A 19,245-nucleotide genomic window follows, 5' to 3' on the forward strand; every position below is an offset into this window, starting at 1 on the left:
GGTGGTGGAGGGAGTGAATGTTTAAGATGGTAGATGGGGTGCCAATCAAGCTGGCGGCTTTGTCCTGGATAGTGCCGAGCTTCTTGAGTGTTTTTGGAGCTGCAATCATCCAGGCAAGTGGAGAGTATTCCATCACACACCTTACTTGTGCTTGTAGATGTTGGAAATTCTTTGTGGAGTCAGGAGGTGAGACACTCGCTGCAGAATACCCAGCCTCTGACCTGCTCTTGTTGCCACCGTATTGATGTGGCTGTTCCAGTTGAGTTTCTGGTCAATGATGACCCCCAGGATGGTGATGGTGAGGGATTCGGCGATGGTGATGACGCTGTATGTGAAGGGGTGATGGTTAGACTCTCATTTGTTGGAGATAGTCATTACCTGGCACTTGTGTGGCGTGAATGTTTCCTGTCACATATCAGCCCAAGCCTGAATGTCATCCAGATCTTGTTGCATGCGCGTATGGATTGCTTCATTATCTGAGGAGTTCCGAATGGCACTGAACACTGTGCATTCATCAGCGAACACCCCCAGTTCAGACCTTATGTTGAAGAGAAGGTCATTAATGAAGCAGCTGAATATGGTTGGGCCCAGGACACTGCCCTGTGGAACTCCTGCAGCGATGTTCTGTGGCTCTGATGATTGGCCACCAACCATCACAATCATCTTCCTTTGTGCTAGCTATGACTCAAGCGAGTGGTGAATCTTCCCCCTGATTCCCATTGACTTCAGTTTTACTAGGGCTCCTTGATGCCACACTCTTTCAAATGCTGCCTTGATGTCAGGGGCAGTCACTCTCACCTCACCTCTAGAATTCAGCTCCTTTGTCCATGTTTGGACTGTAGGTTGTAATGTGGTGTGGAGACGAGTGGTCCTGGCAGAACCCAATTGGACATCAGTGAGCAGATTATTAGTGAATAAGTGCCGGTTGATAACACTGTCAATGCCAACTTCCATCACTTTGCTGATGATTGAGAGTAGACTAATGGGGCGGTAATTGGATGGTTTGGATTAGTCCTGCTTTTTGTGGACAGGACAAACCTGGGATGTTTTCCACATTGCCGGATAGCTGCCAGTGTTGTCGCTGTGTTGGAACAGCATGGCTAGAGGCACGGCTAGTTCTGAAGCACAAATCTTCAGCACAACAGCCCGGATGTTGTCGGGGCCCATAGCCTTTGCTGTATCCAGTGCGCTCAGTTGTTTCTTGATATCACGTGGCATGAATCGAATTGGCTGCTGAAGACTGGCTTTTGTTATGGTGGGAACCTCAGTAGGTGGCCGAGATGGAGCATCCACTCGGCATTTCTGACTGACTTGATTGAATTATTTAACGAAGCATAGTTTTTAAAAGGCTTTTGTTCAAGTATCACATATTAGACTTATAAGCAAAAATGAAGCTGATGGGATGAAAAGGGCAGTGGCTGCGTAGATACAAATTTCGTTAAAGGGCATAAAGCAGAGAGTTGGGATCAGCAGTTCTTTTTCAGATTGGAGGTAGTTGTGCATCGGCCATGGATCACTGTTGGGGCCACTGTAATTTCAATATATATTAGTGAGCTGTACTTGGATATTCACGTCATACTTTGAAAGTTTACAGACGACACGAAATTCTAAAATGTTGTAAACCGTGAGGAGGATAGCAAGATACATTAGGAGGACATAGTCAGACTGGTGAAATAAGTAAAACAATGGCAGAGTTAATTTAATGCATAGAAGTGTGAATTGATTCGTCTTGGTAGGAAGAATGAGGAGAGACAATAGAAACCAAATGTTACAAAATTTCATGGTTCTGTAAATAGAGGCTCAGAGCACTAAAGCAAGCAAGTTATGCTGAATCTTTATAAAACACTGGTTAGGCCTTAGATGAGGCATTGTCACTTATTCTGGGTAGCACGCTTCAGTACAGAGGTCAAACATAGAAACATAGAAGATCGGAGCAGGAGTAGGCCATTCGGTCCCTCGAGCCTGCTCCACTATTCAATGAGATCATAGCTGATCATCCAATTTCATTACCCTGTCCCTGCCTTCTCCCCATATCCCTTGATCCCCTTAGCCTTAAGAAATATATCCAACTCCTTCTTGAATATATTTAATGAATTGGCCTCCACTGCCTTCTGTGGTAGAGAATTCCACAGGTTCGCCACTCTCTGGGTGAAGAAATTCCTCCTCATCTCAGCCCTAAATGGCTTATCCCTTATCCTTAGACTGTGACCCCTGGTTCTGGACTCCCCCGCCATCGGGAACATCCTTCCTGCATCCAGTCTGTCCAGTCCTGTTAGAATTTTATAAGTTTCAATGAGATTCCCTTTCATTCTTCTAAACTTCAGCGAGTACAAGCCCAATCGACCCAATCTCTCCTCATACGTCATTCCTGCCATCCCAGGTATCAGCCTGGTGAATCTTCGCTGCACTCCCTCCATGCGGGTCCCCATAGCAACACCTTTAATTTGGAGTAAGAGAGTGGAGCCAAAGGAGAAGTTGTTCAATGTGAGAACAAGTTCATCCAGGTGGAGGAGGCGGTGGTAGATGGTGGCTGTTTGGGCCAATGTTCAAGAAGGAAACGGAGCGCACTGTGGCTGCCCTGGTGGGGGATGGAGGTGTAGATGGGTTGGACGTCCATAGCGAAAAGCACAAGATTGGGGTGCCACTAAACTGGAAAATGTTAAATTGGTGAAGGACATCGGAAGAATTGCAAATGTAGCTGGGAAGAAACCGGACAAGGGGAGAAAAAAATCAGTTCTGTGTTCTTTTGCCAGTTCTGACGAAGGATCATTGGCTTGAAAATCTGTTTCTCTCTCCACGATAATACCTGAGCTGCTGAGTTTTCCCAGCCTCTTCTGTTGTTGTTTCAGACTTCCAGCATCCGCAGTATTTTGCTTTTGGGTTAATATTAATGTCTGCCTGGCATATAAGACAGGCCTTATAGCATCGGATCAAACACATATATTTTGCAGAAACTAAGAAAAACAATTTCACAAACATATCTCTAGGCTTTCGCTGATCCTCCTTGTTCTGTCAGAAACATGCGTAATTATCTGTTGAAACCGATAATGATTCACTTCAACTGGTGAGTCTCTCAAATTATGCCACGTGTGTTTGATTATTCCTGCCTGACCTGATATTTTGCTCCCAAGTTGCGAACTTTCAATATGTAATGTGAAAGTTAAAATGTTCAACACATAAAATAATTAGGTTGAATAAACTTGCTCATCGCCTTCATGGTGTTGGACAATCCAATTGGGTCGCTCCATGTCTTTTCCAAGGAAACTTCAAACTCCTTCAAGTTTTCTTTAAACGTTAATTCGTGTCTGTTACTGGAATTAGAATGTACACCTAACATATGAGAATTGTCTGATATTTCATCATTCACCTGTCCAATTTAGACTTAAATGTTGACATTGTTTACGCATCAAACACTAACCCTGCAAATGAGTTCCACAGCCTTACAGCCCATCATGTACAGAACTTCCTGCTGCACTTCGCTCTAAATCTCTTACATTTAAACTTTTATCGATGACTCCTCATTCTTGGTCACTCAACTATTGGAAACACGCTGCTTATATCTATCCTTAACCAAACGATCCTCATTGTAAACACTTGTATCATATTGAAGTTCAATATTGTCCAACGGAATCAATATTTTTTTAAGTATACATAAATATCTCTGGGTTTCTCCAATAAGATATAATTTTATGCAATCCATGTACTAGGGCATTAAAAGAATTCCTTTAATGAACTGTTGCAATAATAATTGAATAGGACAGTTTGGTGCCTCATGTTACATCACGTTGTCTTCTATTTTCAAATTATGCCATGAAGCTGGAGTTGCAGATAATAACTGCATTGTAGAAACAGTTTGATTTTCATCACCATTGATTTCAATGGAAATAAAATTTGGGTGTTTCCACAATGGGCTGCCTATCCATCAAAAAAATTGACCTGGCAGAGGGAAGTTCAAAATCTAACTGCAATGTTGCCCGTCATTATTCTTGTCACCACAACTCTGTAATAATTTGATTTACCTGAGCTGAAAGATAAGCTGAGACCTTTTGATTGGTGCAAATGGACAAGGGAAGGGAAGCAAATCCAATTATATCGCATAGAAAACATTTACTACCCTATTTTTGCAATAGTTGGTGTTCCTGGTAAGCCTTTTCTAATCAGTTAATATTCATCTATAACAGTGATTCACTGTGTCACTGTTCCTGCTGTCAGTGTATTGAAAACAGTTGTTTGTTTTGATGTGATTGATGTGCAGACACTGATTACCACCATCAAACAATTAATAATTAGAAATGTCCAAGTTTCCAACATATTCTAAGTGTAATAACCTGACGGGCAGCACAATTTCTTCTGAAATATTAAATGAAACAATTCAAGTGGGATTGCGTCTCCTTTGTAGAGATTCTTGTAATTTTCAGAAGCGAAATATTGCGGATTATGGAAACCTCAGCAGGCGAGGTAACACATGTGGAGAGAGAAACACAGTTAAAGTTTCAGGTCGATGACCAGTTCTGATGAAAAATCGTCCATCTAAAACTTTAACTATGTTTCTCTCGCCACATATTCTGTCTGACCTCCTGAACATTTACAGCATTTTCAATGCATATATGTAATTTTCAATCCGAGCCAAATACTAGCATCGCACCTGTGTTCTGGTTGGTTAATATTGTTGAAAAGTTTAAAATATCCAGCAAGGTGTGTTTCCCACAAATTTTCCAGGAATGTGCCCGCAGCAGCGATTGTTTGTCACTGTTACCAGATATCCGTAAACCATGGGCGCATTGGCCGCTATATTTTGGTGAAAAGTGAGATCTCGAAAAGCGGCCAACTGCTCAGAAAGGTTACAGTCACAGGGCAATCCTGAAGGCTGTGAGTGTGAAACTGAGCGATATTGGATACTGCATTATATTGAGGCCAGCTAATGGTGTGAACCAGCACAGTAAAGGCCAACACGCTGCTTGAATCCCAAAGTCAAGGTGCGGCAGTTTGTAATGATCGCACCGGCAGCTATGGGGGAGGTTTTATTCTTTATGGCTGGGTCGGACAGATACGACTAACTGGTGGCTTGACCCACCATCTTTGCGTAATCCGATGGGTTTTCCTGGCAATTAATATCAAAGGAAGGTAAATGCGGCGGGTTGTATTAACAGATGATTCTTAGCCACAATTTCCATGCAATGCACCAGCCAATCAATTTCCCGCTCTGGGGCGATGCTAACCAAACCCGCCCCTCAGTAGACTGACAGGATTGGGAGCAACGCTGATTTAACACTGTGCCGATTCTACTCTCTATTAAAGATACTGGAGAGTAATATTGGGCGGGGAGTAAATCGAGCATTGCTCTGGATCCCATGGTTTTCGCCCTGCAACTAAGGTTAAAACAAGTGCCGGAGAGACATTTGAGGGCCAAGGTTAGAAATTCATGAATTTTCACACCAATAAACTGGCGAGTGATCATCCTCGCAATATAAGGAGATTCTCCAATTTCATCTTCCTGCTCTTTGCAGCTAATTTAGTGACAATTGTGGTTCTCTCCCGGGGAAGATGCTGTCTCTCCAAATGCATCACCACTTACCTGGTAGCCATGGCATTGGCTGATCTACTGGTCCTGATATTTGCTGTAATCCTGTATCAGATTAATGATGCTTATCTTCCATACGCATTTCTGAACTACATTCCCATTTGCAGTCTTAATCTCTCCTTTAATTTTGCTTCCTTTAATTGCTCCGTCTGGTTAACTGTCACTTTCTCCTTTGAGCGAATTGTGGCTATTTGTTGCCCAAAATGCGATCAAAATATTGCACCAAAGAAACTGCAGCTATGGTGATAGTAGTGGTGTGTGTGCTGAGCGTTTTCGAAATTGCTCCAATCTACTTTATATATGAACATCAGGAAATAATTGACAACGTGCCATGGTCCTGCTCTGTAAAATCTACTTCTACACCTCACCCATATGGGTAGCATTTTTGTGGATGGAAACAGTTTATCCCCATTTGCTCCATTCCTGTTCATTTTACTGCTCAATGCTATGACCATCAGACACATTGTACTGGCCAATAGAGTGAGAAGGCGACTTCGTGGAAACAACAATGCTGAGAAACAAAATGATCCAGAGACGGAGAGCCGAAGAAAATCCATAATTTTACTCATCGCCGTATCCGCCAGTTTTATACTGTCATGGATGGTAATATTCACACCTTTTATAGTTGTTCAATTTGCAATTACTCAATTTTTAGAGACAAATTGCAATGACCCTTTCACTATTATAGAACAATCCGGGTATATGCTTCGCACTTTGAGTTGTTGCACCAATACATTTATATAAGCAGTGTCCCAGGTAAATTCAGAGATGAGTTGATCAATAACATTAAGGACCCCTTGGGATTAATAACGTATTTACTTCGGTAAGTTAAATGGTTTCACCGAATTAAAACAAAACAGGAATCATTTTAACTGTGGGAATGAATGCAAAAGGGCCGATATCGAATTGATTGTATGCCAGGCAGCATTGTCTGAAATGCAAAGGAAACAGGAAGTGGTGTATAATGGGCGGCTACTGTGATAGAATCCATTCGACACTATCGTCCAAAACTAAAATTACTCCTATTGTAGCCCTGCAAATGGACTCAAATTGTTCAATAGAAATGGGCACAGAGTAACTTTCCGTCGAATTGCTCAACCTCAGTGAAAGCCTATAGGCCTGCATTTCCTGTTTCTGCACGCGCCAACTTGATATAATTTTCAATTAAAATGAACAAACTGCAGACAGTGCTTATATGATAGAAAAATACTGCAGGTGCTGGAAATCCGAAATAGCAACAGAAAATGCTGGAAAAACTCAGCAGGCCAGGCAACATCTGTGGAGAGAAAATAGAGTCGACGTTTCAGGTCTAACACTTTTTCAAAACTGGAAAGGAAATGAAATAGATCGAAAGGCAGGGCTGGGAGAGTACAAAAGAAGTGAAGAGACATTAAGAGGTATTCAAAACGAGACGAGATGGTGATAGGACTAGTGGAGACAAAAGACGGCTCTAGATTAGGTGTGAAATGTTCTGGCAGAATGAGAGACAGCTGCCATGTGGGAGAGAGAAAAAAAGGGGGGGGAAGGGCCAAAACAAAGATGTGGATAAAATATAAGCAAAAATGTAATGGGTGCCGGGGTTATGATCTGAAATTGTTGAACTCGATGTTGAGTCCAGAAGGCTGTAAAGTGCCTAATCGTTGAACTTCCATGGAACAATGCAAGAGCCCGAGTACAGTGAGGTCTGAGTGGGAATGGGGAGGTGAAATAAAGTGACAGGCGACCGGAAGCTCGGTGTCCCCCTTACGGACTGAATGAAGGTGTTCCGCAAAGTGGTCACCCAATCTGCGTTTGTTCTCCCCAATGTAGAGGAGACCACATCATGAGCAGCGAATACAGTATACTAGATTGCAAGAAGTACATGTAACTCGCTGTTTCACCTGGAAGGGGTGTTAGGGGCCCTGGACAGTGGGAAGGGGGTGGGTATAAGGGCAGGTGTTGCATCTCCTGTCCTTGCACGTGAAGGTGCCGGGCGAAGGGGAAGGAGTGCTGGGCGTGATAGAGGAATGGGCTAGGGTGTCTCAGAGGGAGCGGTCCCTACAGAATGCTGAATGGGGAGGGGAGGGGCAGATACATTTGGTGGTGGGATCACTTTGGAGGTGGTGGAAATGGCGGAGGATGATCCGTTCAATGTGGAGGCTGGTGGGGTGAAAGGTGAGGACAAGGAGAACCCTATCATGGTTCCGGGAGAGAGGGCCAGGGGTGAGGGCAGAAGTACGGGAGATACAATGGACACGGTCGAGGGCTGTGTCAACCACAGTAGAGGGGAATCCTCAGTTGCGGAAGAAGGAAGACATGTCGGAAGCACTGGTGTGGAATGTGGCATCGTCGGAGCAGATGCGGCAGAGACGGAGAAACTGGGAGAATGAAATAGAGCCCTTACAGGAGGCGGGGTGGGAGGAAGTGTAGTCCAGGTAGCTGTGGGAGTCAGTGGGCTTGTAGTGAATGTTGGTCAATAACCTATCCCCAGAGATGGAGAGGGAGAAGTCGAGGAAGGGAAGGGAAGAGTCGGGGATGGACCATGTGAAGGTGAGGGAAGGGTGGAAATTGGAGGCAAAGTGAATGAAATCGTCTAGTTCAGGGCGAGAGCAGGAAACGGCACCAATACAGTCATCAATGTACTGGATGAAGAGGTGGGGGGGGGACCAGAGTACGACTGGAACAAAGAGTGTTCAACATATCACACAAAAAGGCAGGCATAGCTAGGACCCATGCGGGTGCCCATAGCAATACCTTTGATTTCGAGGAAATGAGTGAAGTCAAAGGAGAAGTTGTTCAATGTGAGAACAGGTTCAGCCAGGCGGAGGAGGGTAGTGGTGGCTGGGGACTGGTCGCACCTTTGTTCAAGGAAGAAGTGGAGCATCTTCAGGCCATCCTGGTGGGGGATGGAGGTGTAGAGGATTTGTACCGCTCCCTCCGAGACACCCTAGTCCACTCCTCTATCATGACCAGCACCCCTTCCCCTTCCCCCGGCACCTTCCCATGCAAGCGGAGGAGATGCAACACCTGCCCCTATACCTCCCCCTTCACACTGTCCAGGGCCCAAACACCCCTTCCAGGTGAAACAGTGATTTACTTGTATTCTTGCACTCTAGTATACTGTATTCGCTGCTTACGATGTGGTCTCCTCTACATTGGGGAGACCAAACGCAGATTGGGTGACGGCTTTGCAGAACACCTCCATTCAGTCCGTAAGGTGGACCCCGAGCTTCCGGTCGCCTGTCACTTTAATTCTCTGCCCCATTCCCAATCAGACCTCACTGTACTCGGGCTCTTGCATTGTTCCACGGAAGCTCAACGTAAAATCGAGGAACAGCACCTCATCTTCCGATTAGTCACTTTACAGCCTTCCGGACTCAACATCGAGTTCAACAATTTCAGATGATTACCTCGGCCCCCGTTACATTTTTGCTTATATTTTATCCACATCTTTGTTTTGGCCCTATCCCCCCCTTTTTTTTCCCTCCCACATGGCAGCTGTCTCTCATTCTGCCAGAAAATTTCACATCTAATCTAAAGGCGCCTTTTGCCTCTACTAGTCCTATCACCATCTCGTCTCGTTTTGAATACCTTTTAATGTCTCTTCACTTCTTTTGTTCTCTCCCAGCTATGCCTTTCGATCTATTTCATTTCCTTTCCAGTTTTGAAAAAGGGTTAGACCCGACACGGCGACTCGATTTTCTCTCCACGGATGTTGCCTGGCCTGCTGAGTTTTTCCAACATTTTCTGTTGTTATTGCGGGCAGGGCTTGCTACTTCGAGAGTGCAGAAACTGCAAACCCCGGCCGTGGTAATTTAGCATTACAGAGGGGCTAAGCTCTATAAGTATCGTTACTTACTCTAACTGCTACTGGCTTACGTTTACTGAATAAGAAAATGTTATTATATGTTGTCCTTGTTTTTTAATTGTATTCAGGCAATAATACACTGATTCTGATCATTCCTGGTTGAACACGTAATCCGTGGTATTTTTTCTTGATTAAAAAAACGTTAACTACAATCTGAACTCATGTCTTACCTGTTTACAATGTCGAGCCCAAAATAAATTGATTGAGATGAGATAACACGATGAAGCACTGTCTCCACTACTTAACAATGTTGCAGGGGTTGGGGTTATTTGTAATCTTCGGCAGGATTAGGAGGGTGGGATAGATTTTGGTAACATTGGTGATGTTCTAGAATATCAGAGAGCTGGTGTGGGAGTCCTGTGGCTCACCTGCAGGGCAGTGGCAGAGTTTGGATTTTGCCCAATGTAGACAGAGTTCTAACATGTAGTAATGCTGGGGCACGATTTGTAGATTTAGAAAAATCAGATTATGGATCCAGCATTAAATGTAACAGTTTTGCTGTAGGTGTGCTGAGGTGTGACATGACAAAGTGATGGCCCCGGGTCCTGCAGCGCTGCGGTAGCGGGTCGGAGATTAATTGACATTGCGGGAGGGTGCTTGGGTTTAATCCGAACTGGGAGTGCAGAGAATTGGTCCCTGGAGAATCCTTTTCTTTGGCAGTACCACAGAGGTAGTTACAGAATTGATGAGTGGAATCTATTTTCTGGTGGGGGACCAGGACGAAGTGTATGACACTATTGGTGGGAGTGGGTGGATCCCAGGTTCTGACAACATTTTGGTGGATGGCCATGAATGTGAAAGTAACTTTTGTCAGAAATCTCCCTGAAGATACAGAAGTCAGCGATTTATTATCAGTTCTTTGAAAAATAAGTAATGATTTCAGACTTTAACAACAACTGACTGCTTTAGCAGGCAAAGGTTGAATAAATACATAACCGCTCAACGTACGATTTTATTTCAAAAATCCAATAAAAAAATTTAAAATATTTTATACTGATGGCTTTTGAAAATTGTAATGCAGAATTGGCAAAAAATCACGTTAAATTAACGAATGTTTGTTTTAAATATAAGACTATACATACGATCATCAGGTAAACATACTAAAGTGAACAAATAGAAACAACTCAGCGAGTAAGTGCTTTAAACAGGGAATTTCCTCTGAGGCAGACTTTCATTATAACATAATGAACAAAGTCAGAATTAACTTTCTGGTAAATTAACTTCAAATATGTTTTTACATTGATTTTGTTTCAACATAATTTGAAAAAATGAATTCAATATAAACAAGAGTATATACAATTCAACAAATATTAAGCTAACTTGCAGACTGGGCAGTTACTGGCAAATTAACTTTTACATAAATAATTGTGAGGTAATTAACTTTAGTAGGAAAAGTATAAACAACCACTGAACCTAAGGAACTAAGAAACTGAATGGGGTACAAGAACAAATGGATCTAGGGATACAGGTGAACACAACATTTACAGCAGCATCGCAGATCACCAAAGCAATTAAAAATGCTTACAAATCATTGGGATGTATTTACAGGAGTAAATCATTCAACAGAAGGACGTTAAGTTAAATTTGTATTGACCGTGCTCAGCCCGCACTTTGCTCAGTTTTGGGCTCCATACTATAAAAATGGCATCGAAGCACTGGAGAAAGTGCAAAAATGATTTACAAGGCTGCTACCAGCATGGAGCGATTGCAGCTATCGTAAGAATGAACAGTTTGCGGCGTTTTTTTTAAATAGAAAAGAGAAGACTTAAATATAAACTGAGAGATTAGTACATACAATTATAAGAAATAAGAGAACATAGAAATATGAGCAGGATTAGGCCATAGGGCCCCTCGAGCCTGCTCTGCCATTCAATAAGATAATGGCGGATCATCGGCCTTAACTCCACTTTCCCGCCCGATCTCCATATCCTTGATTCCTCTAGAGTCCAAAAGTCTACCTTTCTCAGCCTTGACCATATTCAAAGACTCAGCATTCACAACCCTCTGTGGCAGAGAATTGCAAAGATTCACAAACCTCTGTGAAGAAATACCTCATCAACTCGGTCGTAAATGTCCTAACTCTTATCCTGAAATTATGTCCCCTAGTTCTAGACACTCCAGCCAGGGGAAGCAACCTCTCAGCATCTACCCTGTCAATCCCATTAAGAATCCTGTATGTTTCAATGAGATCACCTCTCATTCTTCTAAACTCCAGAGAGTATAGGCCCATTCTACACAATCTTTCATCATAGGACAGCCCTCTCATCCCAGGAATCAACCTAGTGAACCATCGTTGCACCGTTTGAAAGGCAAGTATATCCTTCCTTAGATAAGGAGACGAAACTCTGCACAGTACTCCAGGTGTGGTCTCACCAAGGCCCTGTACAATTGTAGAAAAACGCCCTTACTCATATATTCACATCCCCTTGCAATAACGGCCAACATGCCATTTGCCTTACTTATTGTTTGCTGTACCTGCATGCTAGCTTTCCATGTTTCTTGCACGAGGACATCCACATCTCTCTGAACACTAACATTTGAAAAATGTTCACCAGTTAAAAAGTATTCTGTTTTTCTATCCTTCCTAGAAAAGTGAATAACTTCACATTTCCCTACATTATACTCCTACTGCCAACTTACTGCCCAATCATTCATTCTATCTATAAATCTTTGCTGACTATTTTATTCTCCTCACAGCTTACTGTCCCACCTCGCTTTGTATCATCAGCAAACTTGGATACATTACACTCGGTCTCTTCATCTAGGTCATTAATATAGATTGTAATTAGCTGAGGCCCTAACACTGATCCTTCAGCCACCCCACTAGTTACAGCCTGCCAAACTGAAAATGATCCGTTTAATCCCACTCACTGTTTTCTGTCTGTTAACCAATCCTCTATCCATGGTACTCTATTCACAACAACCCCATGAGCCCCAATCTTGTGTAATAACCTTTTATGTGGCATCTTATCGAATGCCTTTTGGAAATCCAAATATACTACATCCACTGGTTCCCCTTTATCTACCCTCCTAGATACTTCATCAAAAAACTCGTTCAAATTTGTCAAACACGATTTCCCTTTCATAAAACCATGTTGAATATACCTAATCATGTAAAGATTTTTAAGTGCCCTGGTATCACATCCTTAATCATGGATTCCAGCATTTTCCCAACGACTGATGTCAGGTTTACTGGCCTGTATTTCCCTGTTTTTTCTCTCCCTCCTTTCTTGAATAGTGGTGTTACATTTGCGACCTTCTAATCCGCTGGGACCATTCTAGAATCTGGGGAAATTTGGAAGATCAAAACCAATGCATCTGCCATCTCTTCAGTCACCTCCTTTAGAACTCTAGGATGTAGGCCGTCAGTTCCAGGGGATTTTTTGGCTTTCCGTCCCATTATTTTTTCTAGTACTTGTTCTCTACTTTAAGTAATTAGATTAAGTTCCTCACCCTCATTCGAACCTTGGTTCTCCACCGTTTTTGATATGCTTTTTGTGTCTTCTACTGTGAAGGCAGATAAAAAATATTTGTTTAACATTTCTGCCATTTGCTTATTACCCATAATACTTTCTCCTGTCTCAGCCTCAAAGCGACCAACGTTTACTTTTGCTAATATCTTCCTTTTTATATACTGGTAGAAGCTCTTATAATCTGCTTTCATATTTCTTGCTAGTTATCTCATATTCTATTTTTTCATTTTATCAATTTTTTGGTCAACCTTCGCTGGTTTCTGAAACGCTCTGAATTCTCAGGCTTACTATTCTTCTTTGCAACATTATAAGCATATTCTTTCAATCTAATGCTTTCCTTAACTTCTTTAGTTAGCCATGGTTTGATCACTTTTCCTGTGGCGTTTTTGTTTTGCAATGGAATGTATTTTTGCTGAAAATTATGAAATATTTCTTTAAATGCTAGCCACTGCTTATCTACCACCATAATTTAAACTATTTTTCCAATCTACCTTAGCCAACTCGCCCCTCATACCTATATAATTGACTTTAGGTACGTTTAAGACACTAGTTTCGGTGATTATCAAGTCACTCTCAAAATTAATGTTAAATTCTATCATATTATGATCACCCTGTCCCAGAGGATCATATACTATGAGATTGCTAATTAATCCTGTCTCATTACACTATATAAGATCTAAAATTACTTGTTCTCTGGTAGGTTCCGTGACATATTGTTCTAGGAAACTTTCTCGAATGCATTCCATGAACTCGTCCTCCAGATTACCTTTGCCAATTTGATTTGTCCAGTCTATATGAAGATTAAAGTCCACCAAGATCATTGCATTACGTTTGTTGCAAGCTCCTACTATTTCTTGCTTAATATTCTTTCCAACGGTATAGCTACTGTTAGGGGGCCTATATATTACTTTTACTTGGGTTTTCTGCCCCTTGTTAGTCCTTATCGCTAGCCATACTGATTCTATTTCCTGATCTTCTGAGCCGAGATCCTTTCTCGCTACTGTCCTTATGTCATCCTTTATTATCACGGCTGCACCCCCTCTTTTTCCAATCTGCCTGAGTGTTCGTACCGTCACGTACCCTGAAACATTGAGTTCCCTGCCTTGGCCGCCTTGCAACCATATCTCTGTAATGGCCATTATCTGTGCCTCTAGTTCATCTATCTTGTTACGAATGCTTCGTGCATTCAGATAAAGAGCCTTTAATTTAATTGTTTTGCTATTATTCTCTGCTTTGACCTTACTCTCTGCTGCACTGCTACTGCTAAACTTTCTGTCCCTTCCTGTCACGCTTATTTTTACTCAAATCGCTACACTGCTCTATTGCCTTCAACTTCTCTTTAGATTTCTAAATTTCACCTCACCTGACGCACCCCCCCTCCTTTTTTTTAGTTTAAAATCCTATCTACAGCCCCAGTTATTCGATTTGCCAGGAATGTGGTTTAAGTGGAGACAGTGCCGATGGAAATCTCTCTCATTCCACAGTGCTTGGAGCCAGTGCCCAACGAAATGAAACTCCTTTTTCCCACACCACTCTTTGATCCATGCATTTAACACTCTGATGTGCTTGACCCTATGCCAATGTTTTAGTGGCTCAGGTGTTAATTCAGAGATTATTACCCTTGTGTTTCTGCTTATGAATTTAGAACCTAGCTCCTGAAACTCCCTCATCAGAACCTCATTCTTAGTGCTACCTAAGTCTTTGGTTCCTATATGGACCACGACAACTGGATCCTCCCCTTCCCACTCCAAGATCTTCTCCAGCCGTGAGGAGATAGCCTTAAACCTGGACCATGCAGGCAACACAGCCTTCAGGCTCTCTTTCGCTGCTGCAGAATACAGTATCTATCCCCCCGAATATACTGTCCCCTACTATTACCACATTCCTTCCTGCTCCAACCACTTGGATGGCCCCCTGTACCACAGTGCCTTGATCAGTTTGCCTATCCTCCCTGCAGTCCGTTTCCTCATCCATACAGGCAGTAAATGCCTCGTACCCGTTGGACAAGGTCCAGGGCTGAGGCTGCTCCATCACTACATCCTGGCTCCCCATACCTTCCTGACTCACTGTCAAACCCTTCTCTCCCTGACCACTCACGAACTCTAAAGTACTACTTAACCTAAAGGGTGTGACTACTTCCTGGAAAAAAGTATCCAGGTAAATCTCCCCCTCCCTGATGCAGCTCGTAATCCAGCTCAACAATTCTAAGCCGAAGTTCCTCGATTTGCAGACAAGTACTGCAGATCTGGTTGTTTGGGATTGTGATGCTCTCCACAAACTCCCAGATGTGGCAGCTATGACGCACCAGCTACCCTGTTATCTCTAAACTTGTTTTAATTATTAATTAATAAGTTAAAGATTGTATTCAATCGGTATTTTAGGTTTATTGTTTGATTATTTTCTTTGGTTTAATTATTCATTATATATGTACTAGCAAGTTACAGTTTCTCAGCTCTTAACTTAACATCTTCCCTCACTTAGAGAGCAAAAAGGAACGGTAATACTCACCAACCAATCACCTACCTGCTCTCCTGTGACATCACTACTTGATGTTTTTTTAAATGGAGCCTCGCGCTTCCGCTGCTTTAATTCAGATCTGCTCTCGTATCACTCTTTATCCTCTCGCCACTGTCGCTGACATAAAATTTGCAGTTTTAAAATTATGGGTTGGACAGAGAAGATCATAGAATCTTAGAATCATATAAATTTACAGCACAGAAGGAGGCCATTCGGCCCATCTTGTCCGTGCCAGCCTTCAAAGAGCAATTTACCCTAATCCCACTTTCCAACACTTGGTCCGTAGCCTTGTAGGTTATGGCACGTCAAGTGCATATCCAAGTAATTTTTAAATGTGATGAGGGTCTCTGCCTTTACAAGCATTTCAGGTCGTGAGTTCCAGACCGGCACCACCCTCTGAATGAATAAAATTCTCCTCAAGTCCCCACTAAACTTCCGTCCAATTACTTTAAATCTATGCTCACTGGTTATTGACCCTTCTGCTAATGTAAATAGGTCCTTCCTATCCACTCTATCTCGACCCCTCATAATTATATACACCTCAATTAGGTCTGCTCTCAGCCTCCTCTGTTCCAAAGAAAAACAACCCCAGCCTATCCAATCTTTCCTCATAGCTAAAATTCCCCAAACCAGGCAACATCCTCGTACATCTCTTCTGCACCCCCTCTAGTACAATCACATCCTTCCTGTATTGTGGTGACGAGAACTGCACGCAGTATTCCAGCTGCGGCGTAACTGGTGTTTTATTCAGTTCCAGCATAATCTCTCTGCTCTTATATACTAAGCCTCGGCTAATAAAGTCAAGTATCCCGTATGCTTTATTAAACATCTTGTCTACCTGTCCTGCAACCTTCAGGGTTCTGTGGACATGCACTCCAAGGACCCTCTGATCTTCTGCACTTCTCAGTGTCCTACCATTTATAGAGTATTCCATTGCCTTGTTAGCCCTCCCCAAATGCATTAGGTTACACTTCTCCAGATTGAATTTATTTTGCCACTGTTCTGCCCACCTTACATGTCCATTGATATCTTCCTGCATTCTGCAGCTTTCTACTTCATTATCAACCACACGGCTAATTTTATATCACCTGCAAACTTCTTAATCATGCTTCGTACATTCAACTCCAAATCATTGATATATACCGCAAAAAGCAAAGGACTCAGTACCGAGCCCTGCGGAACCCCACTGGAAACAGCCATCCAGTCACAAAAATACCCTTCGAACATTACCCTTTGTTTCCTGCCTCTGAGCCAATTTTAAATCCAACTTGTCACTTTGCCTTGGATGCGCTTTTACATTCGAGACCAGTCTGTCATGCGAGGCCTTAACAAAAGCCTTGATAAAATACATATATACTACATCAAATGCACTGCACTCATCGCCCCTCCTTGTTAATTCCTCAAAAAAGTCAATCAAGTTAGTCAGACACGACCATCCCTTATTTTATCCATGCCTGGATATTTATCCACGTTCAAAGATGCTAAAGAACTTAATACTTCATCTTTCACTATGACTATTTCATTTAATATTTCACACTCCTCCTCCCTGATTGCAATTTCTTCATCGTCCCTCTCTTTTGTGAAAAGAGACACAAAGTATTTAGGAAGAACCATACCCATGTCTTCAGCTTCCACACACAGGTTAACTTTATGGTCGCTAATAGGCATAACTCTTACTTTAGTTATCCCCTTGCTCTTACTGCATTTATTATGTATCTTTGAGTTTTCCTTTATTTTACTTGCCTTTTGTTTTCATGCCCGCTCTTTGCTTTCGTAATTTCTTTGTTGATGTCACCCCTGCACTTTCAATACTCATCTTGGCTTTCTGCAGTATTGAGTTCTCGGTATCTGTCATAAGTTTCCCTTTTTTTCTTTATTCATCCCTGTATGCCCCTTGACTTCCAGGGAGCTCTAGATTTGTAAATCCCACCCATTTTCTTTAATGGCACATATTAGCTCTGAACCCTCACTATCTCCTTCTTGAATGCATCCCAGTGCTCTGACATTGATTTACCTTCAAGTTTCTGTCTCCAGTCCACTTTGGCTAAATTACCTCTCAGCTTAGTACAATTAGCATTTCTCCAATTGAGAACATTTATTCATGGTCCAACCTTTTCCTTTTCCATTACTACCCTAAATTTAACTGGATTAAGATCACTACCACCAATATGCTCTCCCACTGATACCCTTTCCACCTGCCCAGATTAATTCCCTAAAACTAGGTGCAGAAATGCTCCCTCTCATCTTGGGCTTGCTCCATACTGGCTAAGAACGTTCTCATGAATGCATTTTAAGAATTCTGCTCCATCTATGCCTTTTACACTAATTTTGTCCCAGTTAATATTAGGGAATTAGAAGTCCCCTGCTATTACTGCCCTATTTTTGCACGTCTCAGAAATGTGCTGACATATTTGCTCTTCTAAATCCCTCTGACTGTTCGGATGTCAATAGCAAACTCCCAGCAGTGTGATTGCCTCTTGTTTGTTTTACAGTTCAACTCATGACGCCTCATTTGATGATCCATCTAAGATATCCTCCCTCCTCTCAGCTGTAATTGATGTTTTAATCAATATTGTGACCCCCACCTTTTCCATTCCAATCTCTATCCCGTCTGAAAAACCTGTAACCAGGAATGCTCAGCTGCCATTCCTGCCCTTCATTCAGCCATGTCTCTGCAATAGCAATAGTACGACATTCCCACCTGTTTATCGGTGCCCTCAGCTCATCTGCTTTATTCCCTAGGTTCCTTGCACTGAAGTTTATACCATTTAGCACTGTCAAACTCCCTTGTTGTCTATGTTCTAGCTTTTGTTTCCTCTGCCTACCAAACTCGCTTACTAATTTTCTGCCTTCCATTTCCTGCGTTGCTTCTCTCCCTTCTGAATCTACTCTCAGGCTCGCATGGCCCAGCAAATCTAGTTAAAACCCTCCTCAACAGCACGAGCAAATCCTGCCATGACGATATTGATTCTGGTCCTGTTGAGGTGCAAATCGTCCGGCTTTTACAGGTCCCGCAGAAACGGTCCCAATGTCTCAGGAATGTAAATCCCTCCCTCCTGCAACATCTCTCCAGCCACGCATTCATCTGCTCTATCCTCCTGTTTCTGTACTCACTAGCATGTGGCACCGGGAGTAATCGGGACACTATTACATTTAATGTCCTGCTTTTTAAACTCTTTCCTAGCTCCCTAAAATCTGCATGCAGGATCACATCCCTCTTTCTACCTATGTCATTGGTACCAATGTGGACCACGACCTCTGACTGTTCACTCTCCCCCCTCAGAAAGTTATGCAGCTGTTCAATGACATCTTGATCCTGGCACCAGGGAGGCAACATGCCATCCTCGAGACTCGTCTGTGGCTGCAGAAACGCCTGCCTATTCCCCTAACTATCGAATCCCCATTCACTATTGCTCTTCCATTCTTCTTCCTCCCCACCTGTGAAGCTGAGCCACCCATGTTGTCGTGGACTTGGCACTGGCTACACTCCCCAGAGGAACCATCACCCTCAGCAGTATCCAGCAACTGAATATTGGTTAGCGAGCGAGATGCACTTAGGGGACTTCTGCACTACCTGCCTGGTCCTTCTGTTCTGTCTGGCACTCACCCATTCCCTTTCTGCCTGCGTACTCTTAAGCTGTGATGTGGCTACCTCAAGAAACGTGGTATCGACATAACTATCACCCTTGTAGATGCACTGCAGTGAGTCCAGGAAATGCTCTAACTCTGAAACCCAGAGATTGAGCTGCTGTAGCTGGTGATACTTCCACACACGTGGTCGTCCGGGCCACAGGACGCATCCACGATTTCCCGTATGGCACCGGATG

Source organism: Somniosus microcephalus, unplaced genomic scaffold (genome assembly GCF_052327205.1).
Source record: "Somniosus microcephalus isolate GS21.2 unplaced genomic scaffold, FLI_Smic_1.0 unresolved_chr1, whole genome shotgun sequence".
NCBI classification, from domain to species: Eukaryota; Metazoa; Chordata; class Chondrichthyes; order Squaliformes; family Somniosidae; genus Somniosus; species Somniosus microcephalus.